This window comes from Camponotus vicinus, unplaced genomic scaffold (assembly GCF_025532165.1).
Source record: "Camponotus vicinus isolate PSW18456_S1 unplaced genomic scaffold, iyCamVici1.0 SCAF_9, whole genome shotgun sequence".
Lineage (NCBI taxonomy): Eukaryota > Metazoa > Arthropoda > Insecta > Hymenoptera > Formicidae > Camponotus > Camponotus vicinus.
In genome coordinates, this window is record NW_028141981.1 from 1,976,730 (window position 1) to 2,001,991 (window position 25,262).

The following is a 25,262-nucleotide window of genomic DNA, read 5'->3' on the forward strand; positions in this document are numbered from 1 at the left end:
CGAATGTAGTTTTCGTCAATCTCATCATCTTCTCTCGAATAGAACGGATAAGATGAGAGGATTTATGGGAAAGATCGCTTTTGAGAACAAATGCTCTTACGGCATGAAGCAGTTTCCTATAAGCGGACTAGTGTAACGAAGAAGAGAAGGTAGAGGAGGATAATGACATCGAAACAGAGAGAGGGCGAGAAAAGTGGAGGAGAGGAACGTGATAATGCAACGAATCAATGTCACGATAAAGATAGATGACGAAATAAGTGAAGATGAAGGAAGCTGCATTGTATGCAGGCGAATGGATTGGATCGATTACAATCGCGGAGAAAAATTTCTGCTTCATTAACTCGATAATATTTGTGTAGAGAGATATGCAAGAGATAAACATAAAGTAGAATAATATTAAAACGAACTGGAATAAAATACACGAGGAAAGAATTGCGTTATCTCAATAATGTGTGTTTTCTAAAAGTACAGTTCTGTTTGAAAATAATCGTTTAACGGAAGACATTACGAGAATGACGATGATAAAAGTACAAATAATAAGGAGCAACTTTTTGCCAAATGCATTTATTTGCGAGAAGAAATGTAATAATACTTATCGGAAGCTCTCAATAATGAGATAAAATTTAACTTGGAACTTTACTTATATAAAAAATGATTCGCGAGAGAAAAGGGAAAGAGAAGAGGAAATTAGAAAGGAGAACTCGAAGAAAAATATTTCAAGTCGGTCCTTCGCGTGGTTTTCGTAGATATGTATGATCCGAATCCTAACTTGAAAGAAGGCCGAAGCTATTCGCAGAAATTAATACGCGATAATAAGAAGACTTTTCGCGGTTGCGGACCAGGCGTTCCATAGGAGTCCGGAGGAGAGGTAAAGTAAGGTAATCCGTGACTACGGTAAGATCCCCGCGGGCAGGCGATTCGTGTTCTGAACTCCGCAAGAACGCTAACGCTTATTAGAGTTTGCTCGTTAGAACAATCGCGGAGAACAGACGGCGGAATTAGCCGACATTTGCTGATAGTTGCGCGCACGCTTCTTCAGCAAATTGTAATTAACAATGGAAAATTGTCAGCTGTTATTAGATCATCGTAACGTTTTGCGTCAAATTGACTTGACGTTTCATTATATAACTATTCTTTCAATCTCTCTCCTTTCTTCAAATTTCTTTTACCAGATAAAACCGAAGATTTTAGCATATTTTAGCATAGTTCACATATGACATTATTATATGTAGAAAAAGATGTTATAATGTTCACGATAAAAATGATAAGATGAATTCAAAGAAGGTACACTGAGAAAAAAGTCTGATTACATTAATTAGAAATCTGATTCAATCAGTATATCTGTTGAAAAATGGACGAATCAGAATTTCTTTAGGAATTACCAGATGAGTATGATTAATTTCTTCCTGTTAAATTTACCAAATTCTCTTGGTAATACTAAATTTAACAAAAAAAAATGGCATCACTCTGTCCATGTTTAGTTCATAAAACAAGAAGTTTTTTATAGATCCAACTAGAAAATACTAACCAAATCCTTGTAGTAAACTCTATTAAAGTTCTAATTATAAAAAATCGAGTTTTATTATGATAACTAGAAATTCTGCTTGGTTTAACCAAAGTGGCTTCTATCAGATACGTCTTGTTGATGACAATCAAATGATTTTTCTCAGTGTACGAATCACGCTTTAGCATGTTAGATTCATTAAGAATCTAATTGCATTCTGATGTCTCGGCAACGCGGGTCAACCTCTTCAACGTTTCTCGCGTCCGTCTCGAGCGCTCGATAAACTCCATTTAGGAGACGAGCGTAAAGGGGTTGTACTTTCGCGAAGTAATGCAAAGCATCAAGCAGACTTCGCGCTGCCATCGGGGTAAAATCCCGATAATGCAAAACGGAAAGGCGAGTCCGTCGCGAGCCGAGATACCGCATTGCTAAGGAGATTGGAAACTGGAATCTACGTGCGAAGTAACACTTGTCGCTGCACCCCCTCGTCCTCTCCCCGGCGTTGAAGATACCTTTTCTCTTTGCACTTTTCCAGCTCGCGCCCGAACCCGAATCCCCGCGGCTTGCAACAAGAAATCGCGGCGCGCGTATCGAATTACTTTAAGGAAGGTAAAACCCGAGAAACTAGACCGCTTGAATTTTATGGCCCTGGTTTTCGCCACGCTAAACTATCTCAGCTTGTTATCCGGAGGGAATATAATATAATCACTTATATAAAAGAGATCATTTCTCTCGAAAGTGTAAACCTCTGCTTTCCTTATGACCCTAAAATATAACGTTAAAAGGAAAGAGATGTACAGGTAAAATATTATAAAATAACGAAAATTATGCAATTTTCTTATATAGGGGGATTAAACGAAGCTATTCGGTGCAATTTGATCGGAATGTATGATTACATTCTCTGCTCTTTGTGCGATCTTCACGGTAAAGGGTCTCTTGTATGCATAGTTATACATATGTTATGCAGTTATGAAGTCACTATGGTTATCTTGCCCCTGTCAACTTGCCCGGAATGGCTTAATGTAACGGCACGGCTTCTAGTTTGTAAGTTATAAATTCGTAATCCGATATGCAAAATACGTATACCATAACTAAGGATTCTCGTATAAAACGTGTATTGTTTATTTTCTCCGGAGTAGATTTAAATCTGGAATCTTTGTGCTTTGCAGAAAAAAAAATAAAAGTTTACGCGTATGAAAATAGAAAAATAAATTTTCTTTGAATAACTGAGTTCACTTAATTCGTTGGATGATACGTAAACAAAATGAATAATTTCGAATACCTGAAAATTTTTTATAAACTGCAGATCTGTCTTATTAAATTATATATTGCATGGAACAGAGATATAATCTCTGTTCCATGCAATTATAATTTAATAAGACAGATCTGCAGTTTATAAAAAATTTTCAGGTATTTGAAATTATTCATTTTGTTTACGTATCATCTCTATTGAAATACGTGCGCGTATGCATCTCCTTAAACATGCAAATCTTGAATCGTACTCTCTGAACGACGTAAAGTGTTATATACGTTTATTCGAAGATTTATTCCTACTTCGCGAGAAAGTGGGAGAGCACAGCTACGTGTGTGCTGATGTATGTATACAATATATACATTCCCGGCACGTCACGTACAACGTGAAAAGTGCCGCTTAACTCGCAAAGTGATTCGAGTGGATGGAGAGCTTGTCCGTAGCTTCTCTCGAAAAACGAAAGTCCCTGCCAATTCCTGTCCTCTCCTTTCACGTCGAGTGCTTCAGTTGTAATGGCCCAATCCTCGAAATCGAAAAACGAAATTTTAAAGCTCAAAATTAAGACCAAGGATGCGACTTGATTCCAACATTGTCCACACGTCAGAGACAAAAGGAGATTCATTAGGAGAAAATTAATTTTTTCTTTTTTCGGTAAAAATTTAAGCGTGCAATTTTCAATATTTTGTGAAAAATAGCTTCACAATCGTGAAAATAAGTAAAACGTGCTTACGAAAAAAAACAAACGCGGGAAATTAAAAATTTACCCAACTAATTGACCGCGGTACCATTGCTATTCAGACCTCGTCGTCGCCTAATATTTACTCGCGTTCATTAAAGCAGCGAGTTTTCAGACGGTACAATTTACGTGCTCCCGAGTTCCTGCTCTCCTCTCCTTTCTGCGACGTCGCGTATTTTTCGCAATCCACAGCTATCTCCATCTTCTCGAGTCTCCTGCAAATGGTCCATACACGTCCATGGTCTACGTGACTACGTGAACTTTTTAAGCTGTTTACCGAGTATCGTGTCTACTGCGAGCGGTTTTATCGCGGCTTATGAACTTAGTTCGAGTTCGATGATCGAACCTGGGTAAAGGGATGGGAAGTTATAAATTCGTTATAACTCGTATACGAAATATCGACAAGATGCCATCGAGAACGATGGCATTTTCAAAGTAAACAGACGAAGGATCTACGCGTACGCGGGTTCTTCACGCGACGTTGCATCCATTACAACGGTACCTCTTAAGGTGCTGTCGAAGGAAACCATACGGGCGTCGCGGTTCTCTCTGGAGGGATCCTTAAACGTTCACCCACGTGTTTGTTCGCAGATTGTTATTTTCGTCACGGCGCAAGTTCCGGCGGAGGCTTTTATTATAGTCGGGAAATGTATCGCTTCTGTTCGCTCTCGCGCGGAGACGACCGCGTGAAACGAAATACTTTGCTCGGGCGATTTAAATTCACCGTGCCTGCGATGGTATTCCTTTACTTCATTCGGCGCGAGGAACTTCTTGATTCCCGACCACCACCTGGCGGAAGTAAAAACTTCCTCGAGATCGGGGTAAATGAATTAAACGGATACACGGCACCGCGTACTAGCGTTTCGAAGCACGAGACATTCGCGGCGCGCGCCCTTATTTCTCTCGTCGTCGTCTCGTCTTAAATTCGCCTTACCTGTTCGCCGATATTGTTTCGCCGGCGGAAGTTTGTTTTTAATTACTTTACTTTCGGCATAAATTGCTTGTAACGTTTACTACCGGTCGCTGCGTCCAATAACCTTTCGCACGCAAGTCTTCGAAAGCGCACACTTGCCGCGTACGACCATGAGCATAGCTTTACTACTTATGTGCGTATAATGATATTACACGAGAATGTATCAAAAGAGATCTCGTGATGTTATAAACATTCCCTGTCTTACACAAAGTAAATATTGCTTCTTCAAAAATTTATAGGCAATATTAGCATAAAATTTTCAATTCCTCCAAAATTATAAATTTATTAAATTATAAATTTAATTAAATTAAATTATAAATTTAAATCATTGAAAAAAAACCTACATCTAATTGATATCTTAATTTTCTATGTTCCTTTTTTTAATAATATGGATTGCGGAAAGTTAGACTTACATCTCGATTGACAGCCAAGAGATCAATGTAAACCGTAAATAAAATAACGTCGCGACGGATATTTTCCTATCTCGCCCCCGTAAAATCCTATATATTCCGTATATCTCCTCCGACGTCATCTTGCACGTCATCGTCATTTCCGCTGGCGTAACAACTAGGGGGCAACTTTGCCGGCAGGTAGAACGATTATGTTTCGAGACCTGAATGAATATTTGCTCGACTTCTCCCTTCCGGGAGATAGATCGGGCAGGCGCTGTCCCGGTACACGACGGCTATAAATACTGCTTTGTATGCATGCCGAGTGAGCGGACCGCCAAGCACGGATAATAGGGAAGGAAGCCTCGGAGAAGCTACTTTGTCCCTTCGTCCTTGCTTCGGCCTCCGGCTCCTCCTTCTTCGCGTGCGCGTGCATCGATGTTGTATAATGCGGTAACATAATAACGCAAGGCTGCTCTCGCGACGCCGGCGACGGGTTCGTGTCCGCTCACCACACCTCTAATTATAATTATCAAAGGATTCACGGTGCGGCGACGTCTTCACCAGTCTCGTACCTTGTGGACATTATTTTGATCCTTGCGGTGCTCGTTAATGGAGTGATTACCCGTACGCGTTTATTATCCGTTACTTGCAACAATTTTCAGGAAGTATCTTGGTACTGTGATGTATAAACTTTCCTCATCAACGCTATTTATTTTCAATGCATTAAAATTGCGAGTGCAAAAAGGCACGTTATTATTTATAAATAATTTTCTCTTTGAAGTAATCTTAATAATTAATAATTAATCTCTCTGTCGAAATTATAAATATTTCCATTTATAAATTTATACATTTTACGACGATACATAAATATCATCTGTCGCGTAGCGAAGAGAACAAAGTTTTAGATTGAAAATTTTCTCGGAATGTCATCTCATTTCCTTCGGATGATCTACAAGAGCATTTTGTCGTAATATAGAATAAAAATCCCATGAACGTAAAAGCGATATTTTAACGCGAATGTACTAACTTATTCAACTAGCGTCAATCACGAAGGTGCTCGAGCTGCTCGGACGATTCGCATTAATTTCATTTTAACATCGTTCGTATTAGGCAACACGTATCACGAATCGCGCGTACGTGCTTGCATGTATGGAACATATATCACGTACTACGTGACTAACGAATCGCGAGCGAGCATGTAGACGCAATTTACACAGATAGATTTCGCTAAATTGCTGGACGATTCTATTCTAAAATCGAGCATTTTGTCCAAAATAATACTGTTGCTCGCTCGGAACGGAAGCGGATTCCCGTTCGTTCAAACCCTCCATTTCGAATCCGCTTCCTTTCGGCAATGCCGTTGCCGAGCTAAAGTTTTATCAGGTACAGCCGAATCGCTAATTACATTGCCTTTATACACTACCTACATCTAGTAAACTGTACTCGGAGTTACCGAAGTTCCCTTTTAACCAAACTAAATCTCTTTTTTAGAAAAGTCCCATTCTCGTATTTGTTTCTGTTTTTTCCGCGGAATATCCGCTTTTTCTCGAAACAGATCTCATGAAAATAACAATCAGATGTATAAAATTTAATGCTGCGATATATTGATAATAATCTCGATGTATAATATTCTCCATAATGTGTACGTTTATTATACAAGTTTATTCTTGTATCGAAAATACGTTCTCATTTTAATCTAAAACACGTGTCAGTTTCATTTGATTTAAACTGACTTGAGGAAAAGACGTAAAGCAGCTCAATATCACGGCGCGAAACTTGGATGGATTTCCTATCTCGTGGCTAGAAGTTTGTGTAGCTTATCAAGAGAGGTGTACGTAGAAAGAGATTGAAGTGATAGGGAAGCGGAAACGGCGAAAATTCTTTGCAGTTTTCGTGAAAGGAGCAATGAAGAACGGTACATAACGTATAGAGTGGCAAGAAGAGAGCACGCAAAATTCCCATAAAGCACAGTCGAATATGTCGGTACAAATAAAACGATTGCCGATCAATGCTGTGACTACGTAAGCTCAAATAACGGAAAAAAATGGTCGGAAAGGGTAGAAGAGAGCGTTGCTTTGATCGAGTTCATTCAATTTTGCATGATCAAATTATAAAGAAAAAAATGCAATTTTGTTGATAGAAAAGTTACATCGTTTCTATTAAGTGTTCTCTAAAAACTGTGAAATTAAAAAAAAATAATTATGTTTTTCATTACACAGACAATTCTGTTTTATTCTCTTTCAACTTTTAATAGCTCTTTTAATATTAAAATCTTCAATAGTACGATATCGCAATTATCGCTAGTGTCACTCGCTATAGTAAATACGATCGCTTATATAAAACGATAATACAAACGATAAAACAATGCGTGATATTTTCTGTCGCATCGGTTTCGGTGCCAGTGAAGATGAGGAGCGTAATGAATATCATCGGAAGTAGATGTAAAAAAAAATAATAATAATAATAAAGCGCACTATGCAAAAACTTCGTATTTCATTCTGTGTCACGTCCCGTCCACATCGACGCGGCGTTTTAGTATAATAGAAATGTCGGCACAATCCCGGTGTATGGCGTTTTTTTTCCTTTTTTTTTTTATTCCTGTGTCGACTTTTTCCGACAACCCGTCAAAGCAATCACCCAGCGCCGCACGCTCGTCCGGCGCACGTAAATTCACCGAAAAATCCAATTAATCTTAATCAAGAACCGATTGCATAAAAGTCGTATATACGCGCGCGAATCCAGCTCGGAAAGCGAAAGCGTCCTCAATCGCCGGCGGCGTCGCGAAATTGATATTACGTGCTAGGAACGTAGAAATCCCACGCTGAAGATCGACAGCTAAATGCCATTATCCGAGAGGATTGCTATATACGTCACGAGTCGTATATCGCACAGCTCTAAATGCTCTTCTCGACACATTCCCGGCGCAAATAATCATATTATCGCTCGGCAATAATTGCACATTGTCGAAAGCACTTCACCTTTGTGAAGGGAGATGCGCATTCGATTGTTAAATAACGCAGGGATTGGATTTTTAATAAAAATTCTCGTTACAAAGGTCTCCATGTTTTCGCGCGAGTATCGGAATTCCGCAGATTTATATTATATGTTGCGAACGAAAAGTATCGATAGGACGACGAGTGTCTGCCTTCGACGCGACCGTGTGTCCTGTAACGACGCGAAAAGAAAGAGGTGGTCGGAAAAATGTAAGTGAAATACGATGTAAAGGGAGTAGCGAAGACAGAGGAGATATAACGGAGCTCGGGGGAGAGGCTCAGGTTGCCAGCACAGATGGAGTGGAAAGAAACGTAATTACAAATAGTTCTACCTTTCGTCCGCAGTCCACACCACTGCCTGCCCGCTAACTTCCGGCCATTTGTTCCTTTCTCGTTCGAGACCGGACCGAGAGATATGGGCTAAATTTGATAAATGGCGCTGCCGATCGAAGGAGTTTCCAGTACAACAGGTAATTCCTGGAAACGTTCAGTGCTATCCCGCATTTATTAGATCGTATCGTGTTTTTGACAACGAAGACTGATTTGCGTTATCGTATTTGGGATCGCCATCTTGTACGTCTGAAAGTATCGCTCGATTCTCGAGTATCCATTATATAGGCAATTTATTTTTACGATACATTTTTCTCATGTCTTGCATATATATCTTTATATATATATATATATTAAATTTGTTGCCGAAAAATCACCACGAAATGCTAGTAATTAATATATTATAGCCTATAATCTTTTGGAAAATCTGATCTTTAATCAAAATTCATCAATAATTACATAAGATTAAACTTAATTCTATGTTAAATTTTAAGTGTTTATATGTATGAGTTAATTAAGCGTATTTTAATATAATAATGCCTCCCTATTTAATTAATAACGATTGATACACTTCCGCTATCATAAATTACCAATTCTAGCTATTGCGTTAATTTAATGAACGACAGGTTTGATTATTCGAACGGTAATGGTCTCGTTTTCAATACGATGCATTTTAAGCAAATTACATTTTACGGCAATTCGATATATGTTTCAAAAGGCAGCGAATTAATGTATTTGCGTTTACGTACTGTAATTTAAATATACATACAGAATGGTAAAAAGGTAATAATAAACAAAAATATTTGATGCAGAATTGATGACGGAACATATATAATCATGACAGATATTATTTTTCCATAAATCAATTCATCAAGTACAATTATTTATTATTACATATTTATTGAAATAATTAAATTAGCAGATACGCGATTAATTATCTTTTTGTGAAATGCAACGAGATTCCAAACAATTGGCTCGCGTATCTTTATACATTTCTCGAAACATTTGATTAACATTAAATTTAATTTTATTATTTAAGAAAATATTTATATCTCAATATTGTAAGTAAAAACGAACAACATATTTACGAGCAAGTGTTTTAACTAGGCGTTGATTTTTTTCTCTTAATTTTACGTTAATTAACCGACATATAAACAACTTATTCATTAACAAAATCGAATGTTTTCTCACGTAGATATGAAAGGAGAGATGCTTTGTGTACATTTTCAATTTTTACCGGTGTTTGTTTTAATTCATACTAAATGGGGTGTACGAGCGAAAAGTATACTAAAGTATTTATACACAATTATTCCGTGGACGCGTAATATTTGCGTTTTTATCCGTTTTATTAGCCACTCTAATTCAATTATTCTTTAAATTAGCCCAGCGCTGTCATTCGTCACTTATTCAACTAATCAACGAGAGATTAACGAGCATAGAATGTCTCATTCATATGCTTGTTAAATCTTCGACTGACTTGAAATTGCACGATTGTGATTTATGCGCATTTCCATATTTGCTCAATTCGACGATTGAAGTCAATGTCAGATAGTCTCATCTTTGAAAATATGATATTTTGACAAGCATGTGTTGGCGATATTTTTGATGGAAATGTTGCAGTAATGGAAAAGCGGAAACGGTGCAATAATGCGACGGGCGCGATACTCTCCAGCTGTCAGACCATAATCACACTGATCCCCTATCCACTGTTTTGGATTTAAATCATCATCAAATAGCAGTATGGCATACGGCTGACATCGCATTTCCGCGTCTGGACAACTGCGTGATTAAGCTTTAGATATATCTCAATGTCATTTAGTGGAGGCGACATTTTGTAAGCGCACGCCATGCTCTTTCCTAGATATATTTATAATTTTCAATAACCGTGTGAAAATATTGTGCGCGAACTATCTGTGTGTCTTAAGAATGTGCGACCACTAACACAATGTCAAAATATTAATTTTACGAGAAAAATAAATAAACATTTACTTCAATCTTTCTTATATCTTTCGTATATTTTAATAATGTAATATTTATATAGCAAACTATATAAAAATCAGCCAATTTAAAAAATATAGAAAATATAGAAAATCGAGATTTTTGCCCTAGTTTTTATTGGATTATAAATAAATAAAGAAAACCGATGTTTCATCAATTTCCTCCTCAACATATCTCTCATCTCTGCAGCGTTTGCGTTGCGAAAATTACGTAAAGCGACGGAGAGTGCAGCGACGCGCAAAGAGCTCTCGATCTACTCTCGAGCCGACGACAAGCAAATGAAATCTCATTAAAGAGCGCGCGATCTCTTAAAAACGGTCGGTTCGAGATGTTGTCGACAATGTCGTCTTTGCGAGGAATTCGTGCGGGAATTCATCGCGGACTTGCGCCGTTATGATGGTGGCGCGAGTATTTGCTGATTGCGCGAGGGCGACTTATCGAGTTAAATGCAAACCGACCTTGCAAAATTGCGGACTATCCACACGGACGATCACCCATCCGTCCCAGGCAGCCACGTTTCGGTACAGACGGGCCGACCAAGCTCGATCTCGCCTCCTCTGTATACGCAGAATTAACGGTAGCGGCGGTCCTCTAGGCCGAGAGAGCCAAGCCGAGTGCTTCGTTAACTCATGGAAGCCAGTTGAAAGACGTGCCGAGGGTGCGAACAGGGTACAGGGGTTTCGATCCGAGGCAGCTGCTCTGCAAGACGAGGCAACTACCAAGAGCTATTCGCGTCGAGGAAGCTCTCTGGTAATAAAGACAAGTCTCTGGTAATAAAAAAAAGCCATATGTACTAAAATAAAATTATATTTATATGTTTCCTAAACCTTTAATTGTGACAAAGAAACGAGATCTAATTAACTTTTCGCTAAAATGTCTGATATATTCCTGAAAATTTCATACCATTTTCTGCAAAATTCTATTAAATATTATACATGTTAATTTAAAATTATTATATCCTGACAATTTGTTAATTTTAAATTATTCCTAACAATATCTTATTGTTTAATTAATATTTAGTAACATTATACGCGGAGCAATTTAAAAAGAACTGACTACTGGCGACTATTGGTGTTTGAAACTTTTTCCTGACTAGTTAACTGTTTGATTGGAATTATCTTGCAGTATTTATAGAGAGAAATCAGATAGCTCGTAGGAAATAAAACTTTTAAACCATCGAAGAATAGCGGAGCGAAACACACAAATGGAAGAAGATAGGATGAGCCGGCCGAATCTCAAGGGGATGAGTAACGATTACCGAGTTCGAGTATCTCTGCCGAGCTAAAAAGAGAGAAAGAGAGCAAAAAAGAACGGCGAGAGCCAAACGAAGACGCGAGCTCATAGATTCCGTTAATTGCACTCGACCCTCGAGCGAATCAAGTTCCTTCGCTCTTTGATTCTTGGATATCCGTGAAAATAAGTGTAACGGGCGACATAGAAATCTATATCGACGTTTTTATCCTCACCCTCGGATTAATCGCGAAATCTCAAATCAATTATCGAGCGATCGTTTATATGCACAGTCATCAAAATTATGCATTTTTTTTAAGTAATAGGCAACACCATCGCGTTTATTATTTGCGCGATAACACGTTATCCGCGTTGCTCGTAATATATTACATAATAACACCTGACGCGCACACGCAGGACGTATGTACCGTGAATACTTTAAAGCGGGGGAAAAAGGAAAACGTAAAAATGGTTCGCGCAGGCCGGATGGATACTCGTGACGCGGATATTGCTGTAAGAGAACCGTACGTGGTTCGCGATGAGAATGGCATGGCGTATGAGTTTCATGAAATTTTAACGATGTCGGGAAAGGAAGCGCGAGCGTGAATTCAAGCACGTTTGCAATCGCCGCGTTGCACAGGTCTAAAAACAGTCTCGATATTATGCTCGCTGTTATTGCCCGTGTGAAATATGACCTGATTGCGAAATGAGACAGTCTGACAAATGGCAACAATTCTCGGACGGTATTATATCAGCGCGTTGTGTTTGAAATTTGCGCGAAAAGCGTGGGAAAATCATAATTACAATCGACGGTGAATTTGCCAGAGCCGGGTTTATTCGCGACATTTAAATCGAGTTAATCAACTATAATGACAGAATTTAAATCAAAGATTCGCGGGGCTCTCGTTCCGCTGCACAAAGTCATGTAAATGGCACAGAGTCGGTAATTGCGAGCGAGAAAGAAAATCACCCTGAGAAAAGTACCATTGTTTGGTCTCGTCATCTAAATATCGCGTGTGCTCTTATCTCAAAAACAATTAAAGCATCGTATAATGAGTATGCTGCTCTTCGCCACTACTTCGGTTTCCTTATTGTTTACATTCAATGGACTAATTGCATTTTAGATGAGAGACAAGGGTCGTTGTAATTTTTTTCATCGTAACGTTTCGTTATTTTAGGATGCCATTATTCCACATAAATATTTTATTGATCGCGCGAGCAAGATTAAATTTTATTCGAATAAATATCACGCGTTGGAAAAACGATTGTGTAATTTCGTACGATTTAAATTAAACCACATTGGACGGGACGGATCGTACGGCTCGGCGATGCTGCATAATACGGAAAAATACGGCGAGAGACGACGGCGCTTTGTCTTATTCTGTAATGAGAGATAAACAAGAACTCATCTGTGCTTCCACGTTTAATTTTCCGACTCCCGGCAATCAGGAAATTAACGTTGTTTGAGAGTTGAAGGCGACTGGTCCCGCTTCTTAGTACAAGCGCAAATCGCAAATGAGAGGATGCCTTGTCTGAGGAAAGTTTGATGTACAGAGGCACATATACAAATGCAATTCATACTAACAAGGTAGCTCATTAATTCTCAACAAATGAGATCATCTGACGATGCGTAAGGCAATTCGAAGAGGCGACTCTAAACCTCGCCTCTCCCGTGTCAGAAGGTAATTTTGATTGCGAAAAGAATTTAATCCCGTTCTTGATTATATTTTTTACGTCACTTTTTTACGTGCTCGATAAAAGCTTTCTATTTCTGCTAATTGCGCCTTTCATCTCGCTCGTCTTTGTTGATGCTGCTATTAGGTGTGAATACTTAAGGTGAATCAACCGTTATCAATCACTGCAATCTTATAGCGTAATTAAAAAACAGTTTTATTCACTCAAGATAATTAAAATTCAAAAGTTGTCTTGTTTTTGAAAACAAGTATGCGTTTCGATTAATATTATTAAAAATCTCGCGCGTTTTCCCTCTTTTTCCCTCTTTTTATCTAAAAACACTGATACAACATGAAAAATTCATGAATACCTAATCGTAAAAAGAAGCTCTTTCGAAACTTGCTCCTCGAATTGTCCTTTGCGGAAGCCGCAAAAAATTCGACTTCAATCAACAGGACATGGGTTGCGCCGTATCTCTTCTCGCATTAACAATAGAATATCCGGCGTTGGTGTTTCGTGTAAACACTCGTGGCCGCTCCACCACCTTACAGTATTCAAGCACCGAGCTGAAAAGCCCCCGTGGAAGCGACGAGGGTGCGAATGGCCCTAGTGATGGTGGTCGTGATGGGGGAAGAGTTCGGGCTCGCGCCGTCTGTTCTTTATTGCGGCAGTTAAACAAGCGAGCTTGAATATTTGATTGGCAATTCCACGATCTCACAAAAGATCGCGTCGGGACTGTCTAGTCCAGAGGGCCACGGGTCCACTAAGCGCGTATAATCAACCGCACATAATCAAAACCTAACCCGCGAAGAGAGAGGAGGGAGGGGGCGCGATCCGCCAGCGATATAATCCCGCGAAACGAGCGAGCGCGCTCGCTCGCGATCGGCGAGCGAAAAGCTTGGATTAATCCCGGTGATCCTAATGAAATTCGTCCTCGGAGGATTTTCGCGAAACGACGGGCTGTAAAATCTTGTCGACCATCCTCCCTCCCTCCCTTCCCTCCGGAAAATTGTTCAGCCCGGAAGCGCGAAATTGTCTCTCCCGGGTGTATTCTGCGCGTGTTCTCGCACCGGAAGAGCGATTAACCCGATGAAATTCGTTATCCTGCTGTGATCGCGGAAAGTTAAGTGCACTGAGAAATAAATTACATCGTAGAACAATAAATCTTAGGCGCGCTACAATTCGAAACGAAATTTCATAACTCAAAAATTTCTTAAGACTATTATTTTTTATCAAGAAATACCATTTATTCAAATTTATTTATTTTTTTATTCAAACTTATTTTTATTAATTCAAATTTATTTAATTAGTAATCTTAATTAATGATCTTAAAAACGCAACTATACATGTAAATCTTTACGTATAATATTACGTATATTATTAATGTTAGCAAATAGGTTTTTTTTATTTTATTGTTTCTATTTCATTGAATCTATTTTATTTCTATTTCATTGTACAATAATAAATGTTTTTATAAATTTAGATTGAAAAATAATTACGGAGCAACTTTTTACCACTACAATTTAAAGAACTCTGACAAATTAAACTTCCCTAAGGACACAAATGGAGAGCAAAAGTCTTCAGTTGATGTCAAGTGGATTTTAACTTTAAACTAAAAAGTCCTATTTAACTAAAGTTAATTTGAGACTTATACCGACTTCTTTAATGTGGAGAGTTCAAGAGTTGCGAAACATAGCATGACGCGACCAACCGAATTTTCGTTGAAACAAAACTGTCTCTTAAACCGCTCTAAGAATACGCTCTTAGTTAATGTCTTACGGAATATATTCTCTACTACCACAAGCATATATATATATATATATATATATATATATATATATATATATATATATATATGTATATATGCAGAGTATTCTGTAAGACATTAACTAAGAGCGGTTTAAAATACAATTTTGTTTCAACGAAAATTCGGTTGGTCGTGTCATTCTATATCTCGCAAGTTTTAAATTTTCCATAATCAAGAAATCAGTAGATTTCAAATTAACTTTAGGAAAATTTATTTTGTCAGAGTTTTTTAAATTGTGTGTAAATCATTGACATCTGAATATTCCAAAAAATACGAGAAGAATATTTAAATAACTTCAAACTTTAAAAGAATAATGGAATTTATTTAGTAATGAAATGTAACGCGTAGTTTCATCATAAAACGTTTAGGCAGCCCGTCATCGTGTTCTGGGGAATCGTCTTGCAAATAGTCAACTTAATAAACATAATATCCGTTCTGGGAGGCAATCGCACAAGAAGGAAGCTGGGGAACCGCAGAGTAACGTCGAATTAAAAGCGTCGTGGAATGGAGCGACGAGCTTCGACACGAATAAGCGAGATGCGAGAAGAGGAATACGAAATGAGAGAACGCGTGAAAAACCGACGTCGCGAGCGGATTGAAGAGAAAGATGAGAATTATCCGTTCTCTCGAAAAGAGAGAGACGTATTCCTGGCAGGATAAACAGAATCATCTTATCCCAGCGACACGAAAGAGCGGTTCTCTCTGCTTCGCCATGACTGCCTGGATAATATCCTCCGTACCGTTCGAACTACGGATGCTAAGACGGATAAAGGCAAAGTCGGGAGTCGAGACACTTGTCGAGTAGTATCAATCGCCCCCGACACAGAGGATGACGAGGATAAGTCCGTTTTTCTATTTTGAGAATTCTATCTACGCAGAAGAGGAGATGCGAAATGGGATAGAGGCAGGATCAGACTTCATCTCCGAGGAAAGATCATCTTTCAGACCTCGGTAAACGTCGACGAAAGTTGTATAAATAAGAGGAGCTCCCTGAAATTTGCACACACAAAGTACTGGGTTAAATGCACGGGCAGAAATAACATATGTCGAGTGTATAGATGTCTTATTTATTCATCGGCTCTACAGATAACACTTTTAACTTTGCCTGCTAGAGACCGCGAACTCGTGTTGCAGAAGTTTTACGGAAGATATACATCTCGGGTATATATTCAGAGAGACAACTCTGCTATCTAAATCAACGAAGCGTGCTATCAAACTTTCTTCATTTCTCTTTGAACACGTTTGTCCATTCTATAGCTTTTCTTTCTCTTCTCCTCCTCCTCCTCCTATTTTTTTCAAATAAAACTATATGTATTTTTAATATTATAAAATATTGCAATAATTGCAGAGATTTTTAATATAAAAAGTAGATCTAAATATAATAATTTCCACGCAGAAAGAACCAAGGAATACTCAAAGATCAAATTAAATAACGCGTAATGATAACTTTGATCGTTTCTGCTAATTTACTCGCATACCAACGTCGATTGCTTAATTGAACCCGAGAAGACAAGCTCGTTTCGAAGCCGATTAGAACCTTCGTCGCTTCTGCGAGGAACTTGCAGATACGGACCGCATTTACTCCCGACGCACACCGTGTCACAACGCTATCTATATATTTCAGGAAAGTCTCCGCGTGGAAGGAAAGAGGAATATGCCATTAAGCCTTTCAAATGAGAAAATTAGACCTCCGCCCAACATCCATCGAATCGATGTCTTACAACTTGTTGTCGCCTAATCTCTTCTGATAAGTAAAGTGTGCGTAATTGCTTTTAGCAAAGTTCACGATGAAAATCTAAGTATTTGTGTACAAAATTAATGTGTCTATAAAAATAAAATGAATAAAATGGAATAAAACTGCACTGAATCTTAATTTATGTAAACTGTCAAATTCTTCTCCTTCTCTGTCAGATTTCTCCACAAATTAAATCTTGAATCGCAATTAATCGACTAATATACAGCTTACAAAAAATACAAGAGAACGCATCACAAACTTTAAGTGTATTATAGCGAGACAAATTAATATCTATCAACTGTGAATTAATTTATTGACAGACGTTAATGGTCGAGATCGTTGTAAATAACGGATAAGAGATTACTTTTCTCTGAGATTTCCCATTACTTTTCTCTGAAATCTCCATGTCTGTTACAGTCCGATATCTTGCGTTTGATTGTAAGAGAGTTGAGTGATAATCCAGACGGTTGAACGCAGTTACCGGTCTTGAAGTAACGCCCGAGATAGGATATCCGGTCTGATGAAGGAAAATTCGTAATTCCCGGCGCTCGACGTCGTAGCCTGAGGTGGAATAATGCATCCCAACCAAGTTGCCGTATTATGATAGACTTAAAATTCGAAACAGCAGTTTCTACGAGAAATGCCAAGCTAAGCTGCTTATGCCTTTATCTGTAATCTGCATGCGTGCTCTCTCTCTGCGCAAGTAAATGACTCTTTAAGAAGATATATCAATTCCAAATTAATTGGGAATTTCCTTACTTTCTTCGAATAAGTATTTTCAAAATGAATGCATCGACAATGAATGCATACATTTAAATATAACATTAACAAACATGTTTTGCTTATGCAATTCATTATTCAAGAAAATAATTACTTCCCAAAAGCACTATAGTATTTTCCGCAGATTGGCAATTTGACGTTTGTATTTTAATCTCGATATATTAATCAAAATACATACATATTTTGTAATAATTACAATATAAATTAATTATTGATTATACTGTTATTGTTTATACTTTAATTCTTTAACTTTACGTCAATCTAAATATTTTTCAAATATTACTGTGAAAATTACAAGCTGTAATACTGAATAATGTTTCGCGATGTTTACGCTTGAAAACGATGTTTTTAGAAAAAGTGATAGTATCCGTGACAGCGAGTGAATAGACATGTCTTTGTAATATTATTGCAATATAATCATGGATAATGCAAAAGTCAAGAAATTGGTTTTATATTGCGAAATTATTAAATTTGTCGAAATGAAATCGCGGGTGAATGATTTCGTCGTAAAAATCCTCGAGCTATCGTTTCGTGATACGATGAGTTATCGATTATTACTATCGCTTCGTTCAAGAAGCGCATGTGTACGAATCTCTATAAATGAACAATTTCCATCGTGGATCAATCTCGCGTTCATCAATGTCGTTGAATAATTAACGAACAGCCGGAAATCTTCGTCGGCGTCCTCGTTCATTCGTCGATCCGCGCCGTGACATTTATCCTGCGAGAAGTTTCGTCCTGCCAAATATAATTAACCGACGCCGATTATAAATCCGACCGTCTGAAATTTTAATATCCGGCAAATCCTCTCATATTACGCAAGATTTAAATATATATAATATCGCGATACGATCGCGAATATGTACTTGCCGAATATCGAATGGATCGCCGCGGGCTCGATTTTCGCGTATATAATTCTCTATATAATTCTATATATTATACAGAGTCTATCAGTTTCAGAAAATAGGCACACCATACGTATTCCTGTTATTACAATAATAATATTATTAATTAATATTATTATACTGTTATTACAATAATAATATTATTATTAAATACGATTACAATATGATTAAAGATAATGGTGCGCTAAAAGTTAGATAATTATGGAATTGGACAAAAGAGCAAAAAATTGTCATACATACTGCAGAGTATGCTATTGCATAAAATCAACATGATTTCGACGCATTCAAGTTTGATTATCGAGAAATGCCCGACAATCAAAGGACAATTGGAAATGCGACAATCCCGAATATTTTCAGTGAACGTACCGGATCCAATTTCTGATCCAACTTTGGACGGCGATCGTTGCCGAGTCCGTAATGGGCAAACAAACGCGCAAATGTCGCGTTGGTTACCTCTGGAGTTGGCTTTGCAGAATCGCAAAGCTGATTGCGATTATCTGGAGGGAGAGAAGGAAAATACGACGTACATTTAACCGGCACAGCTTCGTTCAATTGAATACGACGCGAGCAACCGACATGGCCGCGTTTCGTCAAAAGCGAGTCGGTGAGAGCGACTCCAGTTTTACGTGACTTTAATTTTCGTCGAATTTCATCGAGGTAGAAAATTGAAACGCGAAACCCACTAGTTCAACCCCAGCGACGAAATGATCCGAGTGCTTGAGGAAGCGAACGTCTCACTCTAATATCGTTTCCTTTCTCTCTCTCTGTCTCTTTCTCTTGTTCTGTCTCCCTCTGCTGCTACCTTGTCAATCCAAAAGTATAAATTGCGAAAGTTGAACCATTCTCGGTACCGCAGCGATATAGTTAGCATGCAGTTCGCGTTGATTATCGATGATTGCGAGAGATTGCGAGACGGTAAAATGGAGATTAGAATAAAAAGTCCTTTAACTTGTTTTCGAAACAAGTCTTACGTTTTAAACTTGCGCTATTCTTTAGAACGAAAGTGCATTATTAATATTAATAGATACACATCAATAACTCTGATACAAAATTAAAGAACATTATTATAAAAATATATATAATTTAATAGTTATTAATAATTTAATAACCATATTTTCTTTTAAATAAACATGATATTCTTCCATTTTATTCTCTCATTCACCCAAAAGAATCGCTCGATAACATTACGCTAATTAAAGTAATATATCAATCCCCATGTGAAGCTGTTGAACGCGGCTGGCATGCGATTCAAGGATAACTATGTATTCCGCGTGTCGTAGGTTCGTTTGCGATTCGATTGCCGTTCGAGAGTGGAATGGGAAGACGAGCGTAGAAAATGGAGAAAAAGAGGGAAAAGCGGCGGTTTCCTTGTCGCGGAAGGAACGACGGCGACTGCCCGAGATTTATCTCGTCGCGTCGCCGTTCTTCTCGGCGACAGGTCGTACGACATGGAAGAGAGCATAGGGCAAGGTACAAAATATCCTCAAGTTCCTGAAACATACCGAGCGGAAAATTACAAATAGTTGGCGGTGAGGCCGCGATCTAACGCGAGAATCCGATGAAATGTAACGGGATGTAGCGATAAAAGCGAAAGGGGAAAAACACACGTCATGAACCCGTGATATCGATAACATCGCACATACAAATCATAGTAGATAGAAAATACGGATGTTGTCGATATCCATGTGTCGGCGGTTTCCTCTTTTTGACAAACAGTTCGGCTAGAAATATATCGGACGATTTGTTTGATAACGCGGCGCTTCAATAAAAAATATTTGCGACGGCATGATATGTTCCACGTGACGTGAAATTTGGAAAAAACCAGGAGCAAATTTGGTAAAGCCAAGACTAAAATATCGACACGAAGGGCTTTCCTTTACTTTCCCGTGTATCGCAAAAATAGTTCGCTCATACCATCCTTCCGCTCCGAATGACATTTTTCGCGAAATAATACTTGGTGTTGAATATAGGAGAACTCGCGGTGGAAACTTCAATATACTAAACACACCGCGCATCCCTCCTTCCTTTTATGCCCAAAGTTTCATCTTTACAGCCGCAATTTTGCACGCTCGTCGTCCTGAGAGCGCGTTGTATAAATATATAATATGACAATAATGTACTGTAAAGCCTGCATAATCTTCGATCGGGCGCGGCAATACATTTGACAATCGATCCATGGTGATATGCAATGAAAAAAAAACGGACGCATTAAATTAACGTTTAAAAATTTTGACAATTAAAATATTCAAATTAAAATCCAGAAAATTACATACACATTTAGGTTCGAATATTTTATTACGTAGTTAAAGTTTAGTAAAATGCTTTTTATCTTAAACTTCCAAGTATATTAACATCCTGATCTTAATTCAGGAAAAACTATCATTAAAAAATTGTTTGCAAACTGTTGAGAAATTAAAAAGCGTTTTAGTCCGGAAAAATTTGTTATTAAAATTAAGAGCAGAAATTTTTTTTAAAAGGGAAACATCGCATAAATTAATCTATTAAATCCTGACAACTTTGGCTGCCATGATTTTCCTCCTCCATATTTCTATATTTGATATTTTAAAAACTAATGAATTGCGAATGTAAATATTCCATGTAAAAAATATACCATTTATCGTACTTTCAAAGCCGAAACTAATATAGCTTTGTAAAAAAATCTCGGGAAATTCCGGGTTTCGATGGGGGTAAAAACTCGGAACTCTCAATGTAAAGCGAAAATGAGCGTGTGTTCGAGAAATGTAAGATTGCATCAATCATGCTGGAACGAACGCGGCGAATGTCGTTTGCGCGAAATGAGAGAGAGAGAGAGAGAGAGAGAGAGAGAGAGAGAGAGGGAGAGGGAGGGAGGGAGGGAAAGAGAGAGAGAGAGAGAGAGGGAGAAAGGGGGAGAAGGAGGGAGGGAGAGCATGTAATGAGTTTCGACTCGCGCGGGTTTTCGGACCGCAACTCGCAGTATTTCAATAAACCGACACGTACATGGGAGCGATGGAAAAGCGATGGGGAGGCTGTGTTCGAAGACAGGAACCGCAGCGGCATTCCGCGGCCGAGGCGTTTCCGACATCGGCTTCTCTTGCGTTCGCCGGCCGGGGCGGGGGCGCAGGGGAGCAGGGGGGAGGAGGAGGATAGGCAAAGTTGCGCGTGCTTTCAATAAAGTTTTACGGTTCTTCTCTCGCGCGGCGGCTCGTCGTCGTTCGCCGGGAATGTCTAACGGCTGCCGTGGAATCGCATGCCGGTTTACACACGAAGCTAACTTTCTTGCCTACCGCGATGCAATCTTTCTACCCTTTCCCGACGTTCTCCTCCGGGAGCGCCATCGTGCTGCTCTTATTTCACCCCTACGCGCGCCCTCCCTCCGCGAATTCCTCACCCATTCTCTTTGCTTCGCGCCGCATCTTCCCTCGTCCGGATGTGAAGGAGCACTTCCTTGCCCGAATCTCCTCGAGCTCGGTTATCCGAGATGTACGCAGTTACACGGTTTATTGGTTTCCGCCCTAAGGCGCTCTTAAGATTCTTCTTACGCGCATTTTGAATAAATTTCGAACGGATATTCCCTCGGACGAATAGAAATTCCCACGTAAAATGTCGTAATTTAAAATATTTCGCGAGGTATTCCATGCGTGTCCATAGGTTGTAATTAATTTTATTTATATGTGCTTAGCGACACGTGAAAAATGCAAGCGGTTTTACGGTCGCGTTAACCGCAATGGAGAAAAGGAAGAATAATAAGGGTGAGATAGACGAAGCATATCCTGTAGGATTAAAGCAAAGCTCCGCGAAATTGCTCGAAAGCCACAGAATTTCAATAAACCTAGACGCCATCGCTAAGCATGCCGTCTCATGCGCCATGTGATGAATATCGATTTTAATATAAAACAAGTGCGCGATGTTTAGCGCAACTAGAGCTTCATAAATAGAAATACGAGGACGGCGAAAATAAAAGTATTTAAAAGAGATTTAAGTGCACACGCATTGTCGATTTTCAGCGTAATATGAATTAAAAAATATTTTCAAATAGATAAAAATTCATTAATCACGAGAAAAACAATTGAAATCATGCAATATGTATAATGAATAAATAAAATTTAAATTTGTTCGAAGCACATATATGAATATCACATGCCTCTTTCTGTATCCCGGTGATTTGCGCATTCGAGCTTGCTAAAAATGGCAGTAGCCTTGCCGCATTTGCACGTTGATTGGCTTTATGCAACCATCAGCCAAACATAATGCAAATCCTACGTCGTATAGCCGGGGCTTGCAAGGGCTCGCGAAAACGATTTGAATAAAGATCCCATATGAATAGTGAAACGAGTGCAAACAAGAGCGGATGTAGGTAAAAAGATTTTCGCGGCAAGGAACGATTGTGAACATAATCTCGTGTAAAAACCTTGTTTTTCTATAAGTGAAAAGCCCTTATCAATTAACTTCAATATCCGCGATTATAACGATATGCGAATTATTTGTCTGAAATCACTCGATGATTGCAACATGAATATTATAGACGATTAAAAATTATTTTTAATTGCAGATATATATTCTGTTGGGAGATGATGATAGGTTCTGAAAATTATTTTTATATGAAAATGTTGAATTGCAAAAATATAAAATACACGCTTTACAATGCAAATAAGCGTAAAATGTTACGGATGAACATGGCATTAATATTAATCGTCTCGCAAAATAAATGAATTATGTCTGACAATAGAGAGAAACACGCACAAAGAGCGTCGAGTCAAAATACGAGGCGATACATTGCCAGAACCACTGTTCGTTACTTTGAGGTCAATCCTGTCTCCGCGCAGTTTCTGTTCTTGAACTTAGTTTTCAGCGCGTCCGTTGTTATAGCTACTAATTATTCTTGGAACGTCCACGCCAGAAAGCAGTAACTACAGACGGGACTAGTTCGAAACCAGTCCCTGGTGAAGTTACGTTAAGTCTTCTCTCTATGTACCGACTAACACGCCCGACATAAATCTACTGGCTATCGCTTTCGGAAAGCAGCCGTTTAATTGAATGTACAAATGAAATTTTGCTCGAGAGATAATTAATTAAGCATAATATACCGCAATGCATTAACTGGCGTCTCCACTAAAATGTAAACCACTGAAAGTTCTTCAAAAAAATCCGCATAAAAAATATGAAAGCCCTCATAACGGAAATATATGGCGGAATTGTTTCGCTTGTTAGATGAGTTTCGCGTTCCGAAGTTTTATTGAGGATCATAGCAGAGATGAACGACGCTTAAATAAATTGCTTCCGGCTATGTGGTAAAAATTCGATAGATGAGAAAACATTCCGGCGTATTGTTGATTGATTGTTGATTTAAGTTGTTAATGATTTTGACTACCCGAGTGATAGGGTATCAGCGATAGGTTAATCAGGTACGGCTCGAGTTTGAGCAGACTAAATAGGTTTCAGCATAATTAAACGACGTGTCCAACAAACCGACGTCATGCGTCAACTACGCACGCACGCATAATTACTTTGATATAAACTGGTAGGAAAGGACCACTTTTCGAAACCGTGAGATTCAAAAGTTATAGAGCCGCTTTCGAACGATCGCTTTGTCATTACGGACGAAAACTTAACGCGAGTGGTATTACTCGGAAAATTACGTTATTGTGCCAGTCGCATTTGTGCGAGCTCCATATCCGGGTCGTAAATGTTGCATACAAAGGGAGGTTTCCACGTAATACACGATGCAAACGATATTATGCGCATTGCATCTATTACGAATGCGAGTGTATGCGATTCACGTTCGTGCCAATGTACGTAGTAGATATTTTAATATGATTAGCTATTTACGTAGAATATTCATTTTTACAATATTACATTATGAAGCGTAAAATAATGCTGTAAATTTAATGCTCTCCGAAAAAAACTAATGATGTACCCTCTCGCTTTTTCAATTTGTCAATTTTAACTATCCGCTCGAAGTATTATTTGTCATAATAATTCTTTTGCCATGCACGGTAGTGAAATTATGTTTGCAGAAATTGGAGAAACTTTGTTCGCAGACTGAAGTATTGAAAACGAGAGCCGCAAAATCGCTCCTGTGTGCCATTCGTTCTCGCGATCGTAACTGCCCTTGTAAATGAAAAAACAAAACAAATTTCACGCGGTTGCAATTTACGTTCGGCAATAGTTTGACGATAAAATGAAAAGTATATTGCGGAAATAAAAAAGAGCATAAAATACGCAACACCTCTGTTATATCGATATCGTTCTCGAATTTGAGATGTAAAGATAGAATTAATACGCGTATATCATAAAAAACAAGGGTAAATAAAATATTAAAGTTATATAAAGATTAAGATTACAAAAGATTAAAATCTTCCAAGCTGAGGCTGCTTAAGTGAAATTTTATTATGCGAACGTCTACGAAACAAAGGATGATATGCGACTTTAAGGAAGTTTAAACCGTATTAATTCGTCACTGACGAAGTAAGCAAAAGAGAACTTTAAAATTGCCGCATTTAATAAGCTGCACTTGAATCCAACTGTACCGAGAGAGTTTCACTTTAATCTTTTGATCTTGGCGAAGACAGCGAAATTTCTTCTCTAGATAATTATACGCGTCTTGAAATTCCATGTGTTGCAAAAAAAAAGGAAAGCTTAAAGTACAAAAATTATCGATTCGAATTTTAAATGTACGAACGTTAATATCAATAATATCAAAATGTAAACTAATGCGGTCTATAATAAAAAAAAAATATTGTATAATTTTTTAGATACTGTATTAATTTTTAGATTAATTAATGCGCGCTTATTATATTTGCGTGTGTCCTTCATTTAAACGTATCGTCGGGATATTTTGCATGACAACCATGCGTAAAAATAACGCAAATATTTTGAACGTATGCTCGTAAACAATGAAACGATTAAAATATTTGACGATAAATATGGATGATCTACGGATGAGCGTTATCTTCTGACATGCATATAAGATT

At 38.3% G+C, this 25,262-nt stretch overlaps 1 protein-coding gene across 2 annotated transcripts in view; it reads right to left on the bottom strand.

Moving 5' to 3' along the window:
* LOC145977422 (band 7 protein AGAP004871) overlaps nt 1–25,262 on the bottom strand; it is a 171,427-nt gene that overhangs the window by 50,623 nt on the left and 95,542 nt on the right. The window lies entirely within an intron of this gene.